This window comes from Equus caballus, chromosome 3, assembly GCF_041296265.1.
Source record: "Equus caballus isolate H_3958 breed thoroughbred chromosome 3, TB-T2T, whole genome shotgun sequence".
NCBI lineage: Eukaryota > Metazoa > Chordata > Mammalia > Perissodactyla > Equidae > Equus > Equus caballus.
In genome coordinates this window covers 9,150,099-9,177,411 of record NC_091686.1, presented here as the reverse complement: position 1 = coordinate 9,177,411, position 27,313 = coordinate 9,150,099, and the positions used below count along the sequence as shown (strand labels likewise).

The window sequence follows — 27,313 nt, the reverse complement described above, 5'->3', positions numbered from 1 at the left end:
CTCATAATTGCGTCATGAACTCAATCAGCATTTTTTAATAACATAAAATGCAACAGAGATATATGGTATGGGTAAATGTGGTTTTGTGAAATTTTTATTTCAATTATAATCTACTTATTTGTATGTATGAAGTGGGTCATGATGTTAAATGTATTTCTTAGTATGGGTCCTAGACAAAAAAGCCAGAAATCATTGCTCTAGATGTCAACCCTACAGCATTCCAAAATATTATTTACTATTTATTGCTGTGGAATAATAAACACTGTACATTTGCCCAAGCAATATCTCCAGCCACGTGTTCCATCTTGAATACAGGAAGTGGGCTGCCTGGCAACGTATACTGGCCGAGAACAACCCAGAATGTAACCGCAAGGTAAGCCGATTCTCCTATCAAACGTGTGGTCACATTTCAGGGACCTGGCAGCCAAACGGGCTCTTAAATGGCTCAGAGAGAGAAGCACGGGTGTGAAGCTGCCTTGTTTTCAATCACCACGCAGACTCTGGGTTTCAGAACACAACTATTCTGACTGCAGAATAGCTAACTCTCACTGTAGAAAAAGGCAGTGGGCAAAAGGATGTTTGTTTTTGTCAAATGGCCAAATTCTCTTAGCTTATTTACTTTCCAAAAGTGAAAACTGTTAAGAAATAAGGGTCTCTGAGAAAAATTTCAGTATCCACTTTAGCTAGGAAAGTAAGATGGCAAAAAAAGAGCCTACATTGATTCTTTCACATTTTTTTGCTTCCCACCTACAATAAATACGTGATCTGTTGAACAGTTACATAAACAGTTTGAACTGAAGAACACATAAATTCCTTGACCATTAAAAAATAAAACAAAGTAAGATAAACTAATCAGTCTAAGTTGGCCCCACAAAGCCATAGTCATATTTCACATGACCCTCAAAACACAAAAGACCATGTTCCTTCCCCTTCAACAATCCAGCCTGTGAAAATGAAGGGTGAGGCACCTGGGAGGCCAGCCACGCTACCAGAAGGTATCCGACACGAGACAAAACACATGGCAGGTGCCATAAAAATCTTGTATTTTCTCTCATTTAATACATACAATACACACAAATTAGTAGGAAATCTGTAACCAACATTCCAAATAAAATAATATTGACATAAGTAAGCAGTGACCATAGAAAATGGTCACTGATTGAAAAAAAACATTGCCAACACCCAGGAACATCTAGGAAGGCAAGGAAGGAAACAAAATACAGAGACCAAAACATAAATTTAACAAACAGAATAATCAAGAGGGTCTGCTCCAAGACGAAACAAGAATTCCAATAAGCACTGCAAGTATTCATTAGAACTTCAGACAGTGAAATGGAGAAGTGTCTGATTTCTATCAAGACAGGATTGTGAGTTGCACCCACTATTCTGCTTCAGCTCATTCTGAGTAAAACACCTACTCTCTAACCTCTCCCAAACCTTCTTCCCAATTTCTGAACGAACGACTTTTCTGAAACCTTCTCTTGAGTGAAATTTTTACAATGGTAAAACTGCTACTTAAGGAGAAAGTGAGGAAGGACGAAGTAAGATACCGTCTTCAGACAGGCAGAACAGAAATCCCGCTGGGCTTATCAGATGGTGTGGACAAGCTTTTCATTAGCTCCCTTTGTGGTGCCTACAGAGAATGCCTCAAGGAATCTTTCAAGCGCAAAGAGATGGTCATTACTGATAAAGCCCAAAAGATGAATAGAGGAATTTTGAAATTTGGGCCTTTCCAAGATTTGGGGAACTTTCATAAAGTGTTATAGCATGTTTGGTTATTTTATTAGCTCAATACTTAATGCAATAAAATAAGAATACATAAAATGTCAGCTTAAAAGCTCATGAGAGACTGAATCTCCTTTTGCAAGGAACACAGAATGAATAGTAAATCCAGCCTTCATTTTCCAACTCAGATGTTTAGAGTAACTCCCACTGCCTGTTCTCTACAAAAATTTTTAATATTTTAAATCATTTGTTCACAGATTGCATTAAATGTCTCTCTCATATAGCTATATAGAGATACATATCTTCAAAAAATACCCCTGCAGAAAGCAATGCTAAGCCAGCAGAGTAGACATCACCAATTGTAACATATTTTTAACACTGCTCTATGATTTCTCACTGTGCACTTATGCAAAAGCCTAGTCACTCTCATTCAGCAGGTGGCAGCAGACCCTGCAAGAGTGGCTGTGGATTCCCACTACTTGCCAGCTCAGCAGATCCATGGGTCTGCAGGCAGCTCTGGAGCCACAGGTGGCACACCTTGGTGCTATAACATGGTGTTGTGTGGGCACCAGGCCATCTGTTACTGTCAGGCTGCCAGGTCCCATTTTGTACATGGTGTCTGCTACTAGGCAAAACAAAGGGTCAGACAATTACGTGATGGATTTGGGTCCATTAAGGCAAAACAAATCACTTGCTCCTATAATTCACATAGGTTTACAGGACGGTCTACAAATTCTCACAGGTTGAAGAGAATTCAGTCTGTGCAAGGAGATTCTAAACCCAAGAATAGACAGCTCTGAGCAGTGCCTCCTCCTGGACCTGCCTCGAGCCTTACAGGCAAGCATTCTGACTTAAGTAGCCACCTGGTCTCTTCAAGGGCATGCCAATACGGCCGTGATACAATTCCACACCTGTGCCTTCTGGAAAAGCCACAGACCTTCAAGAGAGCCACTCACATAAGTCCATCTAATTGCCTTTGGTGAACCCCTTCCTATTACTGCTCCCCACCCCAAATACACACAAAAAAAGAAGAAGAAAAATAACTACCATATAACAAAAACCCAACTTCCAAGACTGTCAACATTGGGTAAAGGATGAATAGAAGACGGAGGACTCACCCAGAAGGGAAAGTCATCTTTGAGAATGGGGAAATGCCATTCCTGGGGCGCAGGGGTGTGAAGCACACCTCCCTTGTCAACACACTGTGAGCACGTAACTACTAGATGCCTCTTCCTATTGCTACACAAGACATCAAGCTGGAGCTGCTTAGCACATTGGGTTGCTGCACTTGGAAAGTAAGGCCAAGGTTATAGGCTGCATCCCTGTAAGAGGCATTTAAATCGCTGTGCTACTGCTGCAAAGCCAGTTCTGCCCCCTTTACGGGGCCCAGGGCATTCCTATTATCTGTTGCCTATCCCTGGCCATCCAAGAAAGGAAAGCAACCTGGCCAACTCCGTTCTGAAAGACTCCATGTAGAGGGGGAACAAGCAGTAAGGGTGTAATATAAATGAGCGAAATAATAAATGATGGCTATTTAGGCACTAGTGGGAAAAAAATGCTTTTCAGCAGAACTACCCCCTCTTCTGAAATCCAGCAAAGCCCTGCAATAACCTTTCAGGGTTGTGGAAGCAACGTTCCCCTGCTGGTCCCAGGAGGTCTGGGGAAAGGCTGTGACTTGCTCAGTGCTGATACCTCACCACTTCCAGAAAAGCAAGGCAGAGCCCGCACCCTAGTGAGAGGGGCCGTGATGCAGCAGGATGTACCCTGCTGCAGTGGCTGGGCCTCGGCTGGCCATCCTCTCTCCACTTCTGTAAGGGGGGCCAGGGAGGGGCAGGAACACTAGAGGCCAAGAGAGGGAGGGAGGGCAGCCAGCCAACTGCTCTCGGACTGCTGAGGTGGCCCTGTGGGAGAAAGCAAGGACAGTAACCGAGCACTTTTATCACCCCCCCCACCCCCCAAACCTAGCATACTTGCATCCCTATGGGGGCACAAGAACAGGAGCATTCCAAAGAGAAAACTTTTCAATCTAGCTTTGCAAGCGGAACATAACAGTGTGCCGGAGTATGTCTGGCTTCAAAAGGCAGCAGAAGAACCCTCTCCTCACCCAAAGGTATGAATAGATCTAAAAAATATTAATCCCACAGTCACTTTAAGGTGATGGAAAGATAAGGAGGATACATTAAGGGACAATAAAAATATTTTAATATGCCTTTGGCGAACTGATTTCCATCTTGGAGATGGATGAGTCAAAGAACTGTGGATAGTAAAACTGCACTGCAGCATAAAATGGGAACGCATCAATAATGGCCTTTATCACGGCCACAGCCCCTCCCACTGCCTCCCAAGCCCCCTGAAAGAACTCATTCAAACAACCCTGTATTATAAAAACACAGATCCCCTGGCTCTAGTGTCTTTTCCCTTTGGAAACAAAAGCAAGATCTGGGGGCTGTAAGGACAGACAGCAGAGGGTGTGTCTCTGGGCCAGTCAGGTAGGAGCTGAGCAGTGTTTGCCAGGCTTGTCTACAGTGCTTAGGATTAAGTCTCAAGTCCTACTTAGCAAGCACAAGGAGCGCTGTTAGTCCAGACAATGTTTGGGAACCACGTGTCATATTAATTCCCTGCTGGTACACGGTGTCAGTCATTTACACTGCAGTCGAAAATCACGGCTCCTCCCGCTATGCAGCACAGCTTATGCTGATGGGACTGGAGCACTGATCATCATGGCTGTCACAGAAAAGGAGCTCTGGTTCTGCTGCAGTTTCTTCTCCTTCAGAAATTCTTTTTCAAAAATTCATTTGGGGACCACTAAAACAAATAAGAGACCTTCTCTTTTATAACTTCACGTTGTCTTAAATGGAATTTGTTATGGCACTCCCCTGCCAACAGTCCTCAGAATTTCTAAAACCTTAATTAAGTTTGGAAACATTCTGAGTTTACCCTGTCAGAGCTGAGGAAATACTGCAGGACGCAGCGCTCCCCACTGTCACCACGGGTACAGAAAACACGGAACGTTGCTGAGATGGAGTGGCAAATACAAGCAACAGCAGGAGAGAGGGCCAGATCATTTTTCAAATACAAACTGCCCCAAACTGACAGGGAGCGAGAGCCTTTTACTAGCCCGTCTGTAGCAGGAGGAAGGGCGACCGTGCACGGTGGGCCCTCAGCTGGAGTTAGGGGAGCGCTCTGCTGGGAGGGCACGTCAGAGCGCCTGGCTCCGTCCCAGCTCAGAGCAGACGAACATGGCGTCCTCGCCCATCCCAGGAGATGAGCACTTCACCCTTCATGCCGAGTCAACGCAATGGCCCTAAGAGCTCAGCCTGCAGGATTTTTAAATGTTTGTTTACAAATGATAAATTTATAATGCCTGTCCTCTAAAATACAGGCCCAGGAAGCCTCCGCGCACAGCTCAGTAAGTCACTTCTGACAAGACTGAAAGTGCACATCTCTCCGAGTTAGGCTGCTAAAGCAAAGACAGACTTTGCTGAAGGCTCGATCCATTAGACCTGTCCGTCTCCAGCAAGCCCGAAAAGAGATGGTGTCAAATGCAGACAGAGGCGCAGCACAGCACACACTAGGAGGCAGGTGGCCTGGGTTTAGGGCAAAATCACCTGTTTTCTAGATGTATGACCTTGAGAAAGTTGTTTAGCTACAGTAAACCTTGCTTTACCTAACGGTGGGATGAGCTGACTGCACGACACAAACTCCAAGGCTACCTCCAGAAATTCCAACTCCGTGAGACATGCAAACAGGTAAGAAAATAGCACTGTCGCTACCACTATGGCTATAGTCGACTTCCAAAATAATCCAGACCTTGAACCACAAAAGAAATACAATAAACTTTGTTTTTGAAGGCAGCGGACATATATTTTATATACAAAGTAACCAAAGCCCACAAAATGCTAGAATGAAAATCAGAATCAAAGACAAATAACATATTTTCGCAGGAATGCTAGTCTTATCTGGCCATAAAACGGGAAGCATATTGTCCTGTTTTCTGAAAATCCATCCTATATTGGAAGGAGTAAGGTCCTATATTAAAAAAAAAAAAGACGAAGAAAACACAAAGCAAGGAATTTCAGAAGTGTTGAGATAAAATATCTATTTGAAATTTTATTTTATCCATATTTGCCAACAATTTCTTAAAAGCAACAATCGGAAGCTATCTAGATATGAATGCTAATAAAGACTTTACTTCAGGAAAATTTCAAAATTTCCATCTTCTAAAAAAGTAACTGTAAATTGGCAAGGCAGTGCTCCCAGAGGTGTCTTCAGACCTGACTGAAGGAAAGAACTCGTGTGGCCCACCTTGTCTCATCGTGCTCCTGGGGACGCCATTTTCCTCCTTCCTCACTGCCATCTTAGTGCCACGGGATGCTTCCGAGCGGGCTGGCCGACGTGCCTGCTTATCTACATCATGGCACTGCCAGAGCAGTCAAAGGTTTGATAGGAAGACATTTTTTGTAGCAAAAAGAATCAGCCTTTCACTCTCTTCCTACAGTCGCACTAAAATTTTATGAGAAAACTGCAGAGCTCCCAGATTGAAGAGATTTGGGAGTCTCCTACAAGTACCAGAAAGGAAGCCTCTTCCCGGTGGCCAAACTTGAGTAGACATGGTGGAGGCAAAGCAAATGGGCAGCTCCCGGGTCTCTGCCATCTCCCAGAGCACTACTACCCAGCTCACACAAAGCCGGAGGAAGAAAAGACCAGAATCTTCAACTAAGTTTCACCTTAAAAATTCCAAAGGAAGGCTTTGTGACCCCTTTCATGCCATCCAACCAAACATTTTATGCACGCAAAGATGCAGTTAAAATGGAGTTCTAATTTGCTGCCCTAAAACTCTCTTATTTCAAAGTGCAAGCCTTATAAAAATCAAAGGAAAAGACTCCCTTTGCCTTCTACCATATATCTAAACAATTAATATCTTAAATGTCCCTCCCAAGATTAAAAAATTTATATTAAGATCTAGGTTCTCATGCTGCAAGCAGAAGATTTATGCAAGATTTATGGAGTCTTTATAGGATTCTAAACAGGGCTTAGGATAACTGAGCCTTCCTATTTCAATGGAAAGACTGATGTGACAATCCCCCTCTCCCCTAGTTTCAAGAACATCTTTTAATTAGAGAAAACAGCAGTCAGTGAGTAGGATGAACAACAGCCAGTGCAAGGCCTAGAGGAACAGCTGGCTTTATAAATTTGGTATCAAGTTAAAAGGACTCTCAAATACCCAGTTCTGTGAAGATTCAACTCCTGAAACGGCTACTAAAGCATTCTGAGCAAATTCTTCATGGTACAGTTCACTGTAAAATACACTTACTATAAATTCTTCAGGGCTAAGTGCCTTTAAAAAGATAAACACACAAATCAAAGTTAAAATCCACTTGTTTCCTCTTAGTAACAGCATAAAGGAACAAAGGAATAAGCTGAGTCAAATCCAATTAATTTTAAGAATCAAGATTTCTAAGCTTACAATCACAAGCAAGAGTTTTACACAAGTAGCTTTGAAGTCACAACTATTAATTAAACAGAAAGCACTAAAAATTATCCCCATTAACGAGAGTGAAAGCTTCAATCTATTGATCCTTTAAGACAAAATCTTTTGTTAAAACATTTTTTCTTACATATTTTAATCAGCTATTATAGATCATTAACATGGAAGCGGTTTTCTTAAACAAACAAAAAAAAAGAACTAAAATACAGCAATTTTCTTCAGAATGGAAAACAAACTGTTTGCAAAAGACAGTGAAAAGAAGCCTAAACTCTTTTAAATAGACCATATTTAGATTCCTTTTTTCTCTCAAGTGTCATTTTGTGTGACTAGTGATAAATTCATGCCTCTCATTAACTTAAATTACCAATGAATAATTAATTACAAGTATGTGTTAAAATCATTCATAAAACCTACATTTCAAGTATATATATCACAACTGGTTTCTAACACATACATTAAAAAAGGCATCAAAGAACCTGTGTTACACCTTTCATATTTGTGGCATTCATTTTAAAGTCTATTTTGCTTATTCAATCAAAGACAAATTTTCAACCTCTCACCGCTATGTGAGTCTGAGAAATACTTACTGTAGACAAAAGGGTTCCATTTTCTTTGTGGGAATGTTCTCCACTCTCCTAGAGAACTCTTCTATGCAGTGTGCAAATTCATTTTCTGAGTTTTACAGTAACAAAGCTCTTGTGCCATAGAACCTAATGTAAATGAAATGGCCCTGCAGCTGCCTTCAGAACCCAGCTCACCTCAACCATGATACAGCTAAATGTTAAAAATGGTGGCTGAGACATTTTCCATACATTAAATTAAGGAGCTCTGATGAAGGCGCTGGCATCCACCCACTTCAGACAAAGGAAAATAATTTGCAACAGTACCAAGGCATGGATAATTGAGTCATCTCCCATACAGGGTCAATGTTAGACGTTTCCTCCATCTTCACAAAAGGCAAACCACAGCTCATTGTCTCATCTCAGAAATCAATTCTTTGCAATGCTGCACTGGGTCAGAGTTTTAAAGAAATCTTAGTCGTGGGTAAATCCAGACCTCCAATGCCGAGACGAGCGAAATTCTCACAGTTCCTCTCCGCTCCCTGAGCAGCTCTCCTCCATTCCCCACTTGACAGCTCCTCAAGTCTTCCTATTGTTAAGAGTACAGAAAGTCCCACACCTCTGAGGGAGCTAAATGTCTCAACTAGGTGAGCAATTTCCAAGACCATGCTTTGAAAAGAAGTCCAGACCCTACAGGTCCCATGATACAAATACATTCCCTGGGATAAAAAGCTATACATCATTGTCTTTTTTGTTGTTTTTAAGGAAGACAACAAGCAAGCTGCTTTTTAATGCTGAATTAAAAGCATTTTATCTCTGATATTAATCAAAGTATTAAAAGTGTTGTAGACAACATTTATAATTTTACTACCCTCCAGATAATGCTTACATGACTGAGGAAGTTTTCATTTCCCTTACACAAATCACATTCTCTACAGCAAAAATTTGAAATATACTTAAAGGACTCGTCACACTCTTTTGAGGATGAATTTAAGAAAGGAAACACAACTATCCTAATTTAAATTACCAACATTTGATAATACTTAAGAATCCACATCTTTGGTGCCTCTATTTAATTACTCTCATTTAAAGCCTTATGCTAAAGCATTTCCTGTGAGATAATTCCAAATACCTCTAACAGTACTTTTTCCTACAACAAAATATAAATGACTGAATTCCTTAGTAAGGCATCCTATACACATACACACACACACACACCCCTATAATCCCAAAGAAAGATCTTGTTTTAGCAAAGAAAAGAAATTCTATTTTAATATTTTACCTCCTATAAGAATTCTGCAGTTTACATGCATCTTTCTTAAAAATCCTAAAGAAAGTTTACACTACTTACTACTTAAAGATGAAGTCTGCAAAAATCCTAAATAACAAACAATCTAAATCTTTAAGCAAATACCTCTCTGCCCCACCCAACAGATTTTTTTAAAGAGAAATATCAGGATGACAAGGCACAAATCTGAACAATTCTCAGGAGAATCAAGTACTTTTTCTATCAAATGAGTTAAATGATTTTGAATTTATCTCAAAATTTTAAACTAACCAAGACCTTGTCTTTCAGAGGTACTGCAACAATACGCTGTCACTCTATTTACCAGTACGCATCTATCTTAATGTCTTTACAGAACATTAGTAACCCTACCTGCAGCTCCCAAATGTACAGAGTTACAGACCGCTCGATGCTGTTGGTCACTGCAGCTCTTCCAGACCTTCTATGTGGGATGAGCTTTGTTGGAACAAGTGCTCAAGTTTTTCCCACTCCAAACAGCCAGAGTTGAGAGTCGAGGGAGGAAGAGGGAGGGAGAGAGGAGAGAGAGAGAAAGAAGAAAAAAGAAAAGAGAACACCCTGCAAATGTTGATATGACTGAAGCACTAAAGAGTCCAATTAGACAATAAGATTGCAGGGTCTCCTTAAAAAGGATGCACTGCAGCCCCCGGGGCACAGCATCATCACTCCTGCTGCTCTCCACAAATTCAGAGAAGTCAGCCATCAGTTTGAAAGCACAAACTGATGGGAGTGACAGTTTATAGGTTACAGAAGGGTATTTTATTGTTAACGGACTGTACCAAGTTAAGATTTAAAAGGGGGAGAGACAACATGTAGGCAAGGGAAGCTATGATACTTTTTTTTTCCCCAACCCAAGCCACCGCAATTACTCTGATGTGAATTTTTGATGACTTCCGACATCTTGCATGGTTAATAATCGCTTCAGCTGTCATGTTTGGTTAATGTGGAAAATGCATTTGCTGCATTGTGATGCAGTGCTGTGGCCACAGATTGTAACACCAGTTGTGAAGCTGGTCCCTTAACTGAGCAGCAGGAATTTGCACATGCCATGATGCTAAAATAAATGGTAGTTAAAAGATTTTCTACAGCAGCAAACAGATTCTGCCATTTTAGCCTACAGAACGTGTAGCTCCAACATACACAGCATCTCAGTCTCAGGTCACTGTGCCCTCTTCAACTGCACTGTCCTTCAAACAAAACAGTAAATTCACCATCTTAAATGTTTGGCCTCTCAGTAGTTAAAAGATTTTGATACTGTTTAAATAACTATTCAGATTAATTACAGCTTTGAACAGAACTGAGGTTATTTGCATTTCAGGAATATACAGCCAATGAAACTGTCAGTGACACAGGAAAATGCAGACCTTTTATTAACATATGCTCAGCTCAACTGTCACTTCTTTGTATAACATTTAGGGAAAAAAATATAGGGTGTGTAAGTAATGAATATTCCCGTCCTACTGTAATGGTTTTTAAAAGTGCTCCTCAGAAAGGGCTTTTTTCCCCTCCATGTTTTAATGTATAACCTGAAAATTAAAGACTACATTAAAATACTAACATGCGATTTTCATTGTCACTAAAAGAAATTCAATGCAGCAAACAACCGTACAATTACAGGAAAGCTTGTGAAAAAGCAAAGATGAAACGGCATTAGAACCAGGCACCAGATGATAAAAGTCAGGCCAGTCAGGTAGTCGACCATCATTACGGTGCAGATTGCAGAAGAAAAATCAAGAGAAAGACCCTTCCATCTTCAGAAATGAAACCCACAAACCCTATGATTGCAATCTGTTGGTTGCAAAACCAACACCTACGCTGCAGAACCTGAAGGACACATAATATTTGCCAATTTCACAATATATTTTTATACAAATATTAACTTGGATGCTTAGCATCTACAATTTGGCTACTCAAGGTTCTTATTCATCTACAATCACCATCTTGGTATTTAAAGAAGCAGAACCAAGTTATAGATATCATTGCTTTATAAAAATTAACTTATTTCTAACATCAGAACTTTTGCCAATTAAATGCTCAGAGTTGAGGATGTTTCAGACGTTTCTGCCTTATTAAAAAAAAAATAAACGAACAAGAATGAGCATAGGAACACATTGGTGTCGAAACAGTGAATAACAACGAAAGAATTTATGTTACTAAGATAAAAATCAACCCATGATTTCCTTTGTTTTATTCATTGTGATAGCACCAAATGCATAATTTGGAGGTGCATGTGTTAACAAGCTCTGTAACGCTGAAGAGCTTTCTAGTTTTATTTCTTATCCTAACAAAATTAACTGTACCAACAGTGCTATTTGGTGCCATACCAGATGTCACAGTAGTTGTAGCTAACATTCAACAATTCAAGCTTTTTTTTGTTCCAGACCCAATACAAGGTACCACTGGCAGCTAAGAAACTGCACAAGAAGGAGGGAGGGAGGGAACGTGTGTTGGGATAGCTTTGAAATTAACCAGGCTCAGCTTATGCTCCAATTACTGAACAAAAGACAATCCTGGGGGACCTCTCTCTGAACCAGTGCAAGAAGCAAACTCTTTTGTTTCTGATCAAATAAATACTGTGTTGAAGCACAGTGGATGTACAGCAATAGGAGTCTCTGCCTGGGGATGGAAGGGGCAAGAAAAAAAGAACTCGAAGACCCAAATGTAGTTAGAGTCAAACCATTTCACTGATGGTTAAAACCTGCTCCTGAGGGAGACATCTGAAGTTCACTACAGGGAAGTGAGAAAGCCCCCTTTAATTACTTAAAAAAACCCCACTCATCAGGTCACTATTAAGACATTTTTCTTCGTCGGTACAGCCAACAAATAAATTACAAGGATATATCTTTACGCTAGAATAAACCGTAAAACAGCCCAGACTCCATCTTCCCCTAATCTGTGAGTATCCCAAGGAAACCAGATGAGTTGCAGAATATAACAGCTGCAAAGGATGTCGGAGTAGAGGGTACTGAGAAGTGTAACTAACCTGCCTTCAGACCCCAGGTGCCTATACGTATGCCAAGGTCTTAGAACCACTGGGAAGAAGACACCTTACAAACGATGTATTTCTCCACTTGTTTTATCAGTAGCTGAACATAAAGTGATCCATTCCTAAATGTCTATTTGGTAGTCCATTGTTTAATTTTGTGTTTTGGCTTTATACAGCTGTAAGCACCAAAAACTAAAACAAAGAGAAAAGGGTAGACAACTAGTGGACCCTGCATTTATTAATATAAGAAATGAAAACAGGCTCGCGTATATAAATGCAGGGACGACGTCTGATCCTTTCTACCAAAGGGAATTGACACCGTCTTTTCAAAATTCTCTGTGCACTGCACCATTCTGAACTACAACAGCCACCTTGTACATGAGATACACACTCTCTATAAAAAATCTAGACACCCAAAAGTAAGGACAGATGCATCTTACTACCACAATGACCCAAGTATTAAGGTCTCTGTATTGAAAGACCTCCAAATTTCAGATGAGGGCTTGAATTTTCAAACAGTATTCCATACAAAATTCCAACAAAGCATGTCTTTAGATATTTCCTTAGAATCCACTGTAATGAGAATCTTTAATAGAGAAGTTTCAAGTTTGTTATTTCTATTTCCATCTCTCTACAGACTCTTTCACTGGCCTATTAAACAACTTCTCAGCAAAGTACAAGTAGAGGACCAAGAAAAAAAGGAAGATTTTTTTTACCTAAAAAAGTACAGACACTTCCTCCAAGTTAAGATACCCAGATTCCAAGACTCTGACCTTTTCCCTCATGTAGTTAATTGGATTGAAAGATTTCTGAGTAGGAGGGGAAAAAAAAAAAGGGAAGGGGGGATAGTTCCAAATTCCTTAAGCCCACACCTGAAACACACCAAGGATGAGGAGACTTTTTTGAAGGTGTGGCACTGATACTCTTTTTTTTTTCTCCTGTTACCATTAATAAATAGGATTACAGAACAGAAAAAGGAAGCCATTGAAATTCTGTGGTTCAGGTTCAGGAAGAATGATGATAATCACCAGGTGAAATTATCATGTTGAAGTGAACAACCATAAATAAAGTACACGGAGCGTATGCAGGGCTTTACCCAGAAATCAAACGTTTACAGATTCTTGGTGAGCTCTGTCCTGCCTTCTGCCAGGTGCACTGGGCTGCTGGGAAGGTAAGTAATACCGTTGGTGGGAAGTGCCTTTCAGAGTTAAGAATGGGAGGTTGGGCAATTACTGTCCCCTAACCCCTAGCCTTCTGAAGCAAAGCTGGACCCAGCTCCCCTTCCCAGCTGGCCATCACCAACCTCCTCCTGGCTCCTCTCTCTTTGCTGAGACCCTGTTCCCTTGCCCCATGCTGTACATTTCCCGGACATTCATTTTTACTGCCGCAAGTCTTAGCTCTAGACCACTGGCTCTGGAAAATTCTGTCTGGAGCTATTTTCTGAGCAGTGTTTCTTATCCTATCTCTAAATGTTTCAGGGGCATTTTCACAGTGATGTCTTACCAGAACATCAAAAATTGAAACAAACTCTAACTCTCAATCCAGTTAATCTTCCTAATCTCTCAGCCTCAACCAATAGCACCAATCCTTCTCCTTGCTCCAAACCTCGAGTTATTTTTGATCATCCTTCTTAAGCCCATCAGGCACCAAGAGTGGCAGATGTTTTATTTCAAACATCTCTCATCCATCTTTTCCTCTGCGTTTTCTCAGCCACCAACCTGGTCCTGGCCGGATATGTTACAACTGTCTCTGAACAACACTCAGCAGGTATCCTTCCTCTGGCCAAGCCAATTTCCACAGGTGCTTCCACACCCTCCCTCCCTTCTTCTTGACATTTACCTGCTCCAAACGTTCAGCAGCACACAGTGCCGACATCCCACTGCTTGGCAGGCACTCCTACATGTGATCTCCACTTCCCTGACAGATTTTCCCTCTTAGCACATAACTTCTGAAATCACCTCCCTGACTTTGGTCAGGTTGTTACTGTCATATCATCTCTTTCACTTCCTGCGAGCTAAACCCATTTAATCTTCCAAGGTCCACTGAGATCCCATCTGTTCCAGGGGGTCTTCCCCAACTACCCCAGAATTCACTCTTCATTACCTCCTTCCTCTGCCCTGAACTCCCACGGCATTTAGAATCTCACGTCGTTCCCATTCAGTTCTGCCTGTCACTTTACACTGGCTTGGGCAGTTTGATCCTATTATAGGAATGTTAGTCTTGGCTCTCCAGGTAGAAGACAATGAGCTTCCCGAGAGCAGTATCCAGAATTTATGTTTATTCTAATTATCATCAGTGCTTACCACAGTGCTGTCCTAATGGGCACTCAACAAGACTACTTCATTGATTTTTATTACTGTTTACGAGGCCCCACCCAGGTAGATGCGGGCAACTACTTAAAGGGGAGCTAAATATTACTTTTGCTTGTTGTTTGTTCTTTCAAATCTCTTCAGCTCCCTGAGAAAACTGCAGCCTCAGGAAGTAAGACAGATGCTGAGGTGGTTCCTGGCCAATGTGCAGAGGCACCAAACTCTCCTTTGTGACTAAGCATCATTACCAACAATATTCAATTCCCAAAGTCGGCTTCCTCAGTTGCACCGAGAGCCAAGGAGGTTCAGGGAAAATGAGATGGTCTTGGCCCAAAGTCATTGGTGTGGCATTCACAACTCATCTGTCCTGACAAATCAGCTGAGAATGAAAATGCAATCTGCTAATTTTATCAATAACATTTCACCTTGAGTATTGTTATAAGTGAGAAATGCTAGATTTAGGCAGTCAATAAAAATCAGATGATTTAAACATGTCTGTCTTTAGCAGTAAAACAAATTGTTTCATTCTTTGTTGCTCATATGCAAACCTGTCTGTCCAGGGATCAAGAAATAACAGAGAAGAGAAAGTTCTCTCTGCATTTAGAAGCTGATGAGTTCAACTGCAGCAGCACGGGGTTCTGCCTCTGGTATGCCTATAAATCAAAGAGGGTGGCAGCAGGATTTAGAAGTGAGCCAGAAACTTAATGCATGTGGGTGAAAATAATTTCATATGTAAGATTTCCAGTTTAAACATGTCTTCAAGAAGCAGTTCCCTAGTAAATGCAGTTACTAATGGGAACAGGCTAAAATGGGAGGAGGAAGCATCTCCTCAGGTATTCCTCCAGAGCAATTCAGTGCAGTCCTAAGTTTAGAAACTCAGAATGAGGAGAACTCTCTGTCTCTCTCTCACACACATACATACACAAACACAAACACGCTCACAGCATCCATCAAGCTTTAGTGTTTAGAACGAGGGAACAAATGATTTTGGCAAGAACTTGTAGATTATATGAAGAAGTTCTACCTCAATAAAAAACAAATGAAATAATAAAGTACATGAAGACTCAGCAGAGTCATAGCCATAAAATTCCAGGGGCAATTCACTTTCCTTGTGCCACAGATCAAGAAAACAGGCACAAAGAAACTCAGATTCTGGCCGAAGTCACACAGTGACCGGGTCCAGGTCCTGGGTTGGGACCTGAGTTTCTTGCTTACAGGGCTCTTTGTACAGCACTATGGGACACTGGACTGAGAAAAACTGCTCAAGTGTGTGCCTGAACCCCAGATTTCATGGAAGTTTAAGTTATTACATGGGGATGATAAGGGATACAAAAGAACCTCTTCTAGTTTGCTAGTTCTTGTTACCAATGTACTTCACACAACAGATGTATTTCTTACCAGGTTGATTGTAAATAGAATTCTTTTAAACAAATTCTATTTTAAATTCAGTAGGGAAGCTGTTAATTGAAGGAATACTAAAGCTAAATGTCACCCCAAGATTTCTTTTATAAATGCAGATATTCAGAGTGTGGATTTGCTTATTAAGGCATGGTCCATCATATTATTACTACTATTTTGAAGAAAAGATGCTAAAACCTTAATTTTCATGTAATGTTTTTGCTGTACATATTTATTATTTCCGCTATTAGTTGGAAAATATTGTTGAGGCCTGACACTAATTTAAAAAAAAAAATTCCTCAATAGAAATCTAGAAAAGGGGTACTAAGATTATCCAACCATAAATGATTTAAACAAGGGCAAAACTATTTATTTCATTATCTGGTCAGAATTTCAAATTCACTGACATAAAAAATACAGGTTCCTGGAAATTTTCTATGAAGGAAATTATAGGCAGGATTCTATTTTCTCATTAATCCCTATTATAAAGTTGAATATGCCATTCTTCAAAGCAATAAATAAAATCTGACATCAAGATGTAATAAAATTATATTCAAGGAGGCAAACCTTAAGGGGAAAAAACCACACAAGAAAATAACCAGAGTAAAAATTATATGAGAAATAACAACAAAATGAATTTGCAATAGAACACATGGTGGCCTCCACGAAGGAGTGGGACAGGGAAGAGGAGGCCCCTGCCCTTCATCACGCACCACTTCGGGTCAGGACAGACAGCCAGGGCAAGAGAGACAGTGGTCTTGTCTAGGCCCCAGGAACTTAGGCTGCCCCATAAAACACCAGGTTGGGTTTTCTTCTCTGTACTGTACCCTTCTCGTCTCCACAACAGGAACAAACACAGGGATGTGCAATTCTAAAACAGTTTTTTGAAAATTAGGTTTATTTTAAAATATGCTTTTCCCAAGGCCATTCTTCTCTCCGCCAGCCTTCCAGCAGTGACACGAGTGGAAAGCATTTTAAAAACAATGATCCAGTTTTATTAATATGCTTCTTACCAGTGAGTCCTCTAGCAAACAGCTAACTAAAACATCCCAGTTCTACCACTTGGCCATCTTACATACTTAAGTCAATACCGGGGCATTCCAAGCAGCCGAATCCCCTTGGATAGACCTAAAACACTGAAAATCTAATAAAGATGGGGACTATATTATATCCACTTAGGGTGCTTAACCAAAACTCAGGCACAGGGTTAAGCGCTCAACATATATTTTGAGCGCTTAACCTATAAGTTGATTAACCTATAAGTTGTAGAGAGTTGTTATGCAGAAGTTCTGGAAATGTCTACAGAACTGCAGACTGTCATCAGCCTTCTCCGACTATGGTGCTTCTTGGCAAATTTACGTTTAGAATTTAATCTGAAGTGTTCCTGTAAAGCTATTTATATGTTATTAGAATTTAATCTGATGAAATGCCCCATAAGGCTACCTACATATGACTTCTAAAAGCCAGAGGTTATTAAGTCTAGCAGAAAGCATAGTGGAGTTGGGAGTCAAAAGAACTGGGCTGTAGGTAACCCCACATGAGTCATTCACCTCATGCCTCAGCTTCCTCATCTGTAAAATGGAAAAAGGCCACCAGACCCATATGAAGTAGGAATACTATATATACCTTCAACTGTCTATACGATAGCATTACTCTTCAAAGCAAAGAGAAGCAATTTCAAGTGATGTCTAAAACACAGCCTGCACACTTTAATATATCTTTCAAATATGCAGACTGATTTAGACATTTCCAAGGAAATACTTATTCTGTCTTTCTGCTTTCTCTCATGGCATCTGTTGTTACTAGTAGCTAAGGAAAAGTAAATCTAATGTCATTAACAGTAGACCCAAGATCCCGAGCACTCACTTAACGGGGGAGGGGAGGTACAGAGAGAAGCAATGAGAAGGTAAACAGAAGGAGAATGAGAGGAGCTGAGGAGAAAGGTAGAGAAAATCAGGTTAATGAGTAAAAACAGCAAGTCCATCTTTCATTTCTCTGGGTTCCTACTGACGGCAGACGGCGTATTTAATCGGCTGAGAGACCAGATTCAAGGCCTCGCTTTGGCACAGCCCATCCATGAATTATTAACATTTGCAGAAGCAACAGCACATCCGCTCGCAGCGATCAGAGAGGACAATGATGATGAAGCAGGATGGGATTATTAATCCCTCCGTTTCCTCTTCCTCTGTCTCCCTCTCTGCATTCTCCTCTGGGCTCCGACTGCTCTTCAGGCAGTGGATTTTGAGCTACAGCCTCAGCATCAGAGTGAATACCTCCATGGTGAAAAATAATCAATGACCAATATAAGTCATAAGTTTTTAATATATATAAGCTTTAACTATATTTTATTGACCACTGTGTCCTTAACAAAGCAAAGATAATAACAAAGGTAGTTACAAATTCTTTATGGACTTGAATACTTAAAAGATAAACACACTGCTTTGCAGGCTAAAAGTTCAGGGTTGGTTCACAGGTGGATAAAGTTTACAAGTTGGCAGAGACTGCTAGAAAAGCAGGGTTTACCTACACTAAACTTCGGTAATCACTTAACCTGGTGGATCTCACACTGGAGGGCTTGTTAAAATACAGATTCTGGGCCCCACTTCCAGAGACTGGATTCAGCAGGCCTGGAGCGGGGCCTGAGAATCTACATTTCTAACAAGTTCCCAGGTTATGCTGATGCTGCTGGTCTGGGCACCACACTTGAGAATCACTGACAAAGAGCTGCCTCTGGTTGATCAAGGCATTCAGAGCATGAGAGGAATGGAGAAGGAAATGAAAACCAACCTGAGGTACAGTGATGAGCTTTACAGCTCCTTTCCCTTCCCAGCCCCAGCGAAAAACCCAGATGCCTGAAGGGCTCTGCATGTCTGCTGCCCAAAACAAACCCCATTCCATAACACTCCCTCTCCCCCAAAGAACCGAGCTAGTAGGATGAACAGTTAACACATGGGGAAGAGCACATATGAAGTTGAGAGCTAGATTAATTTATAACTTCATTCCTAAAACATGAGAAACAAAATCAAATATCTCCTTTTCCTCGGTCACTTTCTTCCCCATCATCCCCTCAATTTAGGATTTGGCTGTAACATACAATCAGTCCTAAAAAATGAATAAGTTGTAACAGCCTCACCCAAACCCCAGACTGCTATGCACTGGAACAGAAAACTCATACACACTCTCAATACCAAGCTGAATCAGGCACCAAAGAAACAAAAGTAGAATATTAGCAGAGGCTTTACGCAAGGGCCAAAAATAAGGAAATGCACTTCAGGGCACTCATTAAAACAGCAAAACAAAAGCAAGTTAGCTAGATTGATAAACTAAACTCCACTTCTTTGGGGTTTGAAAACGCAGAATGCGGGCCAGCCCCAGGCCAAGTGGTTAAAGTTTCACCCACTCCGCTTTGGCAACCCAAGTTCACAGGGTTCAGATCCTGGGCATGGATCTGCTCCACTCATCAGCCATGCTGTGGAGGCATCTCACATACAAAAAAGTGGACAAAGTTTGGCACAGATGTTAGCTCAGAGCTAATCTTCCTTAAGCAAAAAAAGAGGAGGATTGGCAACGGATGTTATCTCAGGGCAAAAATCTTCCTCACCAAAAAAAAAAAGCAAGCAAGCAAGCACAAGTAATGAGAGCACATGAAGAAGAGGCCGGGCTTCCACAGAACCAGTCTCTCCACAGCGTCCAGCTCAACATCACGCCTAGACTGTGCTCCCTCTACAGAGCAAGAGCTTCGGGGGCGCACACTGCCAGGCTGCAGGAACCATCCTAAGAGCTGAGATCTACAGCTAATACCTGATCAGGAAAAAGGAGGTACACTCCTGTTAGGAATGGCTGCTTCAGATGACAGCCAGCCTAAAAGTTTGGGGGAGAGAGGCAGAGAAAGAGGAAAGCAAAGGAGAGAAGGAAAGCAAGAATGAAAGGAAGAAAGGAGAAACGACAAAAGAACAGATAAAAAGAATGGAAGAAAACCGGGACGGGAGGAGGGTGAAACAGAAAGCAAAAAACTGGCAAAAACAAAAACAAACAAAAAACCTCTCCTCCAATATGCTCTAAACCCTGACAGTCTAGTCCACCTAAAGCTTCAAATACAACTTGCATTGCAGTTTGCCGCTCTGCACTTGCTTGCCACCAATAACCTACTCAGACAGCATAAACCAGGCTGATAGGCTCTAGTGCGACAAATCTTGAGAAACCTTGAGCCCCTTCACAGACGGCACCTGTAAACCGTCAGCAGTAGCAACAAACATCAGTACCACATTTTGTTCCAAAGTGTATCTCAGGTGGAAAATGTGAGGTTTGTCACTACTCAGTTTACAGTATTACTCTTCTAAGTAGCATTTTCATCTCTACAATTGATTGAGTTAACCAGCAAATCTTTCATATGGAAAGGAATAAATGGAAATGTCACTTCAAAGAAAACAAGTAAGAAAAGGTCCGAGAGGACAGACAGGACCAAAACATAAGAAACTTGACCAGTAGCAAAAGAACTAACACTGTCTTTGCAAAAAAAAATAATGTGGAATTTACCCAAATAGTCCACTCCTTGATGCCTTCCTCAGGGAGGCATGACAATAAGGATACAAGACAAGGTATTAAGAAGCATCTGGGGGGCTGGCCCCGTGGCCGAGTGGTTAAGTTTGCACGCTCCGCTACAGGCGGCCCAGAGTTTCGTTGGTTCGAATCCTGGGCGCAGACATGCCACTGCTCATCAAGCCACACTGAGGCAGCGTCCCACATGCCACAACTAGAAGGACCCACAACGAAGAATATGCAACTATGTACTGGGGGGCTTCGGGGAGAAAAAGGAAAAATAAAATCTTTAAAAAAAAAAAAAAGAAGCATCTGGGTTTGGGGGCTAGCCCTGTGGTCGAGTGGCTAAGTCTGGGCGCTCTGTTTCACCAGTTCGAATCCTGGGCACGGACATGGCACCGCTCGTCAGGCTGTATTGGGGCAGCATCTCACATGCCACAACTAGAAGTACCCAACTAAAAATACACAACTATGTACCAGGGGGCTTTTGGGAGAAAAAAGGAAAAATAAAATCTTTAAAAAAAAGGAGTATCTGGTTTCAAGTTCCACCTTTGATAGTAACTAAAGTCTCTATCTTGGTCTCAATTTCTTCCCCTTCTAAACAGAGATGACGCCAACATCCATTCAACCCACCTCAAACACTGCAATGAGGAATAAGACAAAGCCCACTGCAAAGTATTATACAAATGGAAGGATTATTATGTTCCAAGTTCACGTTACCATGGCCTCAAAGTTCACATAAAATTCCTGGCCTGTTACCTCCCCCTAAATCTTCCAAATTCAGACAAAGTCACAGAACTTCTCAATAATATTCTTCTAAATGGTTTGAGGGGGATAGCGAAATGCGTAATGGTTGCTCATGAAATCTGCCTGTCTCAGATCCCTTTTCACACATTAGGAAGCTTTTCCATTACAGAATAAAGAAAAAGACTGTGTGTCATTTTATAAGAACTGGCCAGTTCTCAATTATGAGGGCCATTTTTATGGTCCATCTCAAACACGTTTCATGGACTAATTCCTCATCTCTCTGTTAAAATAAATCAAGTTTCCTTGTCATTTCAAACAGATGTTCTATAGTCTCAAGTACCTGGTCCAAACAATTCAACATTCCCAAATGGTGACTGTTCTGACAACTTCAAGGGGCAATATATCAGTCAAGAAAGTGCACTATGGAGCCATTTTCCAAGTTCTCTGAATTAATAAGCGTGTCTTACTTTTGTAACTGGGGGGAAAGTGAATTGTCCCTCCTAAAGCCATTCAGTTCTCATTCACACTCTCAAAATCCTAAATTTAAGTTCTCCTTGTCATCTAACTCCCTCAGCCCTCACTCAAGAGGTGAGGGCTCACCGTCTATTCTAGTCAAGAGGTGTCCAGGTTGTGAAAGAGGAGGGTAAAAGTCTTTTGCAGACAATGATTACTTCTCCTCCAACCACTCTGAGCCCAGCTCCCTCAGGAAGCAGGACACTGTACCAGCCCCTCAGCTAGATCCTAATTTCAACTTCATGCTAGGAGAGTGGCACCAGGCACACGCTGAGAGCCACTTACACAGGACTGCTTAACTGTGACCTATTCTGGAACACTACCACGCCTTTTCAGTTCCCTCCTTGGTCTTCTCTTCAAGATTCCGTTATGTTAGTTTGCATTTATTTATAAGAGCCAGTTAGTCCAAAAGGCATGAGTCTGCATGAGTTCAGGTGTTAACATTCAGCTGTATGTCAATGCCTTACTTTTTATGCTGTAACCTAGAAATGAATACTTTTGTTGTAGAAAAATTCCTTCCTGTATTCTGGAGCAGACACAAAGTTGAGGGCTCTGTCTGTGTCTTTAAAAACCAAACACACATAATACCCTTAGACAGCCAAATCATATTATAAGATGCAAGATTTCAACATTCCGGCACACTGCCAGGGCTTAATGGCCAGTCAGACGCTAAGTAAGGAAATGGGTCTGCATTAAACCTACAAATAAGTCAACAATCAATAGTTCAGGATTACGGTAAAAATTTGATGTGCCCTTCAAATTGCTTCTAGCATCATCCTTCTAACTCAAGCTCAGCTTCAGAAGCAAAACAAAACAAAGATGATCAAGCAAGAAGCTGAACACAACCTATTTTCACGAACACAAAGCCTTGGCATTTCAAAACTAAAAGCTGCTCCAGGATTTCACAGAAATCCTTTATAGTGTACCTGTAGGGCAGCAAACCTGAGAAATAACAGGCTGAGTTTTAGACAGTAAATTAAACTGACAGCTCAGCAAGCAGAAAACTACGGCAAAAAAGCAAGCACCTGGAGATAAATGGATGAAGCAGCTTTGGCCTTCCTGCAAAGCTCATCTCCCCCCAAAACCAGCAGGGGTTTGTATCACGGTTTAGAATGCATGTTCCAGCTTCTCCCTCAATCAATGTCGTTTTACTACTAAGCTGATGTAAATAAGAGCAATGCCCACCACATCCATTCACTACGGGCTTTCTACTCTTTATTTTACTCTAAATAAGCAATCAATTCTACTTTTATTTCATACTTCTACTTCCTTCCTCCTTCAAATATATCTTGAAATTCACTCCTTTACTAAAAGTCTCAGTCTACAAATAAAATGTAAAACCTAGGGAGCTAAGGGCACAGTACTGAACTCGAACCAACAGAAGGGAGTCCAAGTCTGGCATACCTCGGCCCTGCAGGCCTTAGGTTTGTCATCAGTGAAATGGGGTTAACAAAAGTATCCGCCTCAGAGGGTTACTGGAAGGACTGAATGAGGAAACCCAGAAAGTAAGTGCTCAGTACAGTGTCCAGACACAGCAAATGCTCAGTAAACCTTAGCTCTGCCTCCTCACCTCAGCTGGGGGAAAACAGAAGACAGGAATTCAAACCTGTCTTCGGTGCCTGTTTCACTGCACCAGTAGAGAATACTTAAACTAAACAAAAGAAAGGAGGGGACACAGGGAAGAGAGGGAAGAGGCGAGGGAGGGAGGAAGAAAACATAATTATTTAAACTAGCACTACTCAAAGTAGAGTTGAAGCAGTACGAGTCTGCAGCAAATAATTACAGAAGCCGAGAACAAGCATGTAGAAACTTTTGTAGCAACCTGACAGAGTAATTTTATATCTATTGAATTTAACTTTAAAAACTAGGGCTTGTATTTTGCATGTCTTTTATTTCATTTTTTTCTAGTAATTCACTTTTACTGTATTTTATAAAAGTATCTCTCAGTCTGACACAAATCTGAAAAAAAAAAACTTGTTTGGGAAGCAGTGATTCAGTGAGGACCTTTTGAATGAACAACACCCACCACCATACTCCTCCAACACAAAGACATCTGGGGCAGTTTGGGACCTCGTCAGAGAAGCAAGTGCTCCTGTGAATTCCTGTAAACCTTCAAGGATCCACCAGGCCCTGCTCATTTAGCGACTGGTCCTGCTGAGACAGACTGATACGCACTGTGGATAAGAGAACCTAATAAGAGAGGAGAAGGTACTCCCAGTTAACATCACACCAGTGCATTTTTTGGTACCTTGAGCAAATCAAGCATATTATAACCTTTCATGGCTGTTTCTACCTATCCCTAAGATAGTGACAGCATTTTAAAATAGCCAATCTTGTTTTTAAAGAAAAGGGAGAAGCGGAGGAAACTCTCCCCCACCTACATGCTTTTGCTCATGCCAAAGAAATAAACCAAATCAGGTAGTAATAATAAAAATCAGCCAGTAAACCCACACTGCCACCTATGTTCTGCTGACCCAATCCTCTCCTTTGTTTTATAAATTAAACAAGTAGCCCAGTCCTAGTGGTAAATACATTTTATGAGACAAGGGTTCTCTCTGTACAGTTTCGTGGAAGCTGTGTCACACGGCGCCCTGCTCAGCAGATTCTGCTGCCCCACTTCAAGTGCTGCGGTTTTCTGAAAAGCACAGGCAGGATTCTGCTGATGGCATCTCAGCCCCTCAGCCACTCCACGGTGAGGAGCGAGGACTCGCCCTTCTGTCCTCCAGGATAATTAAAGTGGTGAACGCACTGCTGCTGACGATAGTGTTGCAGACCAGGGACTGTCAGAATCAGGGGCTTTAGCCTCAGCTCGGCTGCCGGCAACCTGAGCTTGGGGCACTCACCCTCCATAAGTGAAGTGCAAGATGGAAGCCAAGCATGTGTCAAACAGGAAAATACTTAAAAAGAAAGCAACACACACTGGTTATGAGAGCTTTGCAGCAAAATAAAGTCTACATGCAGGTCTTCTCAGCAGAGGATGTCGTCGCCCATCCTACCTCCCAGCTTCTTGTCCTGGTCCCCACCAAACAAACAAAAAGAAGAAAAACCAAGAGTCTTCCCTGTATGAGCCCCTCTCTCAGTTCTTTCAGAGGATATGGATTCTTAGTGGAGACAGCGGGGACCTGGACCTCAAAGTTTTGTCAGGAGCCACACTCTGCAACCACCACTAACGCAAGGAGCCACATCAGGCTGCAGGCCTGGGAAGTTTTGGATCGAACATTCCAAAACAGAAATAAGAGATCACAAGGTGCTGTGGCAAGCAGATCAAAGTGGCGTCCAGGGTCAAGGGCTGCCATCCGAGAATGACAAACTGGTCTACAGGAATGCATTCACTCTTCGAGGAGGTTTTAATCCCCATTTAAATCACATCCACTTCAGTATCAACTAGTTCAGCAGATAAAAAGACGTGCCCATTTCTGGTTCCCGAAACCAAGCGAGTTAAAGAAACCAGCCTGAAGATGACAGTGTATGTTCCTCATCTCCAGAGCGCTGAGGCGTCACAGACACCGGCAGATTAAGAGACAGCTCCTGGTGGGGGTGACTCAACTCCAGAGCAAAGCACCAGGGCCTGGCCAATATCTGAAGTGCTCTACTACATTGCTGGATAAATATTTTAGCCATGGGCTTCTTCCAAAACCATTCCAACTTCTTCTTTAAGTTGGTAATTGATATTCCCTTGCTCACTACAGGATATAAGAAACCTCTGAGAAGACAAAAAAGCCTGTCATTTCCTGCCTGCTCAGAATGCATTCGGCATCTATCTACCTGCTTGTTCTGAAAGCTTACATTCAGGAATAAGTGTGAATGGATAGGTAAAAAGGCTGAAATCTTACATCCTTGGCTCACATAAAAGCAGTTTTTCACATTTTCCACAGACGATGCCTTTAACAGCCATTTTTAGTCCAAAGTCGTCATTTTTACTTCCATTCACAGGATACTTTAATGGAACTGCATATTTTGCCACCAGATCACAATGCCTACCTTCCTTCTCCCTTACCACAAATAGGCAGAAAAATTAAATCATTTCAGTACTTACATAGCAATCAGCATTAGACTACATAATTAGAAACATAAAACAGGATGGCACATTAACCTCCTCTGTGAAGACACTTTTTTATTTTATTTTTTTTACATATTTACTGGTTTTTACCCGCTCTGAGATTTACACTGGGTCAGGGTTTAATGACAAGGAACAGCAAATATGTTTATTAAGTGGAGGTGAATGAACACAGCAGTGTCCACACAAGAGACAAAGCCTGGCACGACCACCGCCCTGAACAACAATACACGGCACAGGGGATGTGTGTCTTTTCCAAATGCAGTTCAGCCACTACAGCTGAATTTTGGCCTAAAATGTACCTGAAGTTACAGGAAAGGGTTTCCCTCTAACTAACAGGCTTTGGATCCAGAGAGAATTGGGTTCATTTGCTAGTGTACCCAAAAGTCTTAACTATTGGTTGTTTTAAGTCCAGAATAGGCAGCTGTTATGAGCTGGGGAAGGGCAAAATTCAAATATCCATTAAAGTCCTCTAAAACTCAAAAGAAAGGTTACCATGAACTTCCCATTGACTCTCTTAGGGGCAGGAAGAATATAACAAAGAAGGTCAATAATCACAAATGCTTAACTAAAAATCTTCACTCAGATTCCAGGCAATAGTCTCTTATATTTTTATATTATGCGAAAATATTTAAATAACAGAGTCTTATTCCTTCAGAGTCCATCAATTCAAAATGTCTAATCATCCAATTTGGGCTACATCACCATTATGTGCAGAAAAGCCTGCTCAAGCATATTAAGAGCAGAAACAATATGGAAGATAGGCATGTTTTGCCTGCTTAAACCATTTCTTGGATTGTTATACAAATAACAGTATGCAAATAGATGCAACTCTTATGAATGAACCTTGTCTCTTCCTTAAATTTACTAAAGCAACTCTGGTAAGACCTCTCCTTGGTACACATGCTTAGTAGTTTCAATTTCTAGAAACAGTTAAAAACGACAACTACATTTCTTCAAAAAATAATTCCAGAATTAAGATATTGTTCACCCATTCAGACTGAACTTTCCTTCAACTGGTTCGTGCTAGGGAAAGCTTACTGCATTTTTTCCTGAATATTAATATTGTGCCAGTAATATTCCTGAAGAGCTACTATTAGCACACTAATCATTCTAGGCAAGCCTGACCCTCTTTCCAACAAATGTCACGGGATTTCTGGAACCAACTTCCCCCCAACAACTTGCCAGTACTATAAACACACAATTAGCAAGCAACACAACTACTTCTCCTCTTTGCTGTTATATATAGCAGCATTTAAGCAGCCATATCTTAATTCTGAAGATATAAAATTAAAAGATAAACCACGAAAATAACAATTTAGGTGATAAGGGGTTACACACCACTGATGCGTTTTTATACTTAAGCCATTTAGTCTCTTCTGATTATGTAAAAGATAAGCTGAGAATGGTTTCAGCATACTCTACATTTCCAAGGCAAAGGACAGAAAAAGGAAGGAAATAATGAATATTTTATTACAGATACAGTGTGGCAAGCAAAAGAAATTTTTAACGAGTCAATTATTATTGCACCATTAGTCTTATATTGTGATAGATCAGTTTCTCTGATTCTAATTTTCTTATACTTATTTTATCCTATTTCAGACTTCTTTTTCTCTTTGCTCATAAAGGACAGATTTCTATCTGGAAATTTAGGCAGATTACAAAGACCTTCAAGTATAGTGTCTTTT

At 41.2% G+C, this 27,313-nt stretch overlaps 1 protein-coding gene across 10 annotated transcripts in view; it reads right to left on the bottom strand.

Annotated features, from left to right (window-relative positions):
• The window catches only part of NUP93 (nucleoporin 93), a 102,318-nt gene that overhangs the window by 43,017 nt on the left and 31,988 nt on the right, over positions 1 to 27,313 (bottom strand). Inside the window, exon 1 of one of the 10 annotated variants that reach the window (XM_005608273.4) lies at positions 9,431 to 9,856. The exons of 4 other annotated variants lie outside the window; for them this stretch is intronic. The gene's annotated coding sequence lies outside the window, so the exon portion shown is untranslated. Of the gene's footprint in view, positions 1 to 7,800; positions 8,355 to 9,430; positions 9,857 to 27,313 lie in introns of those variants that run through there. 5 more of the 10 variants (XM_023637026.2, XM_070261834.1, XM_070261833.1 and 2 more) reach the window with 5 other exon arrangements.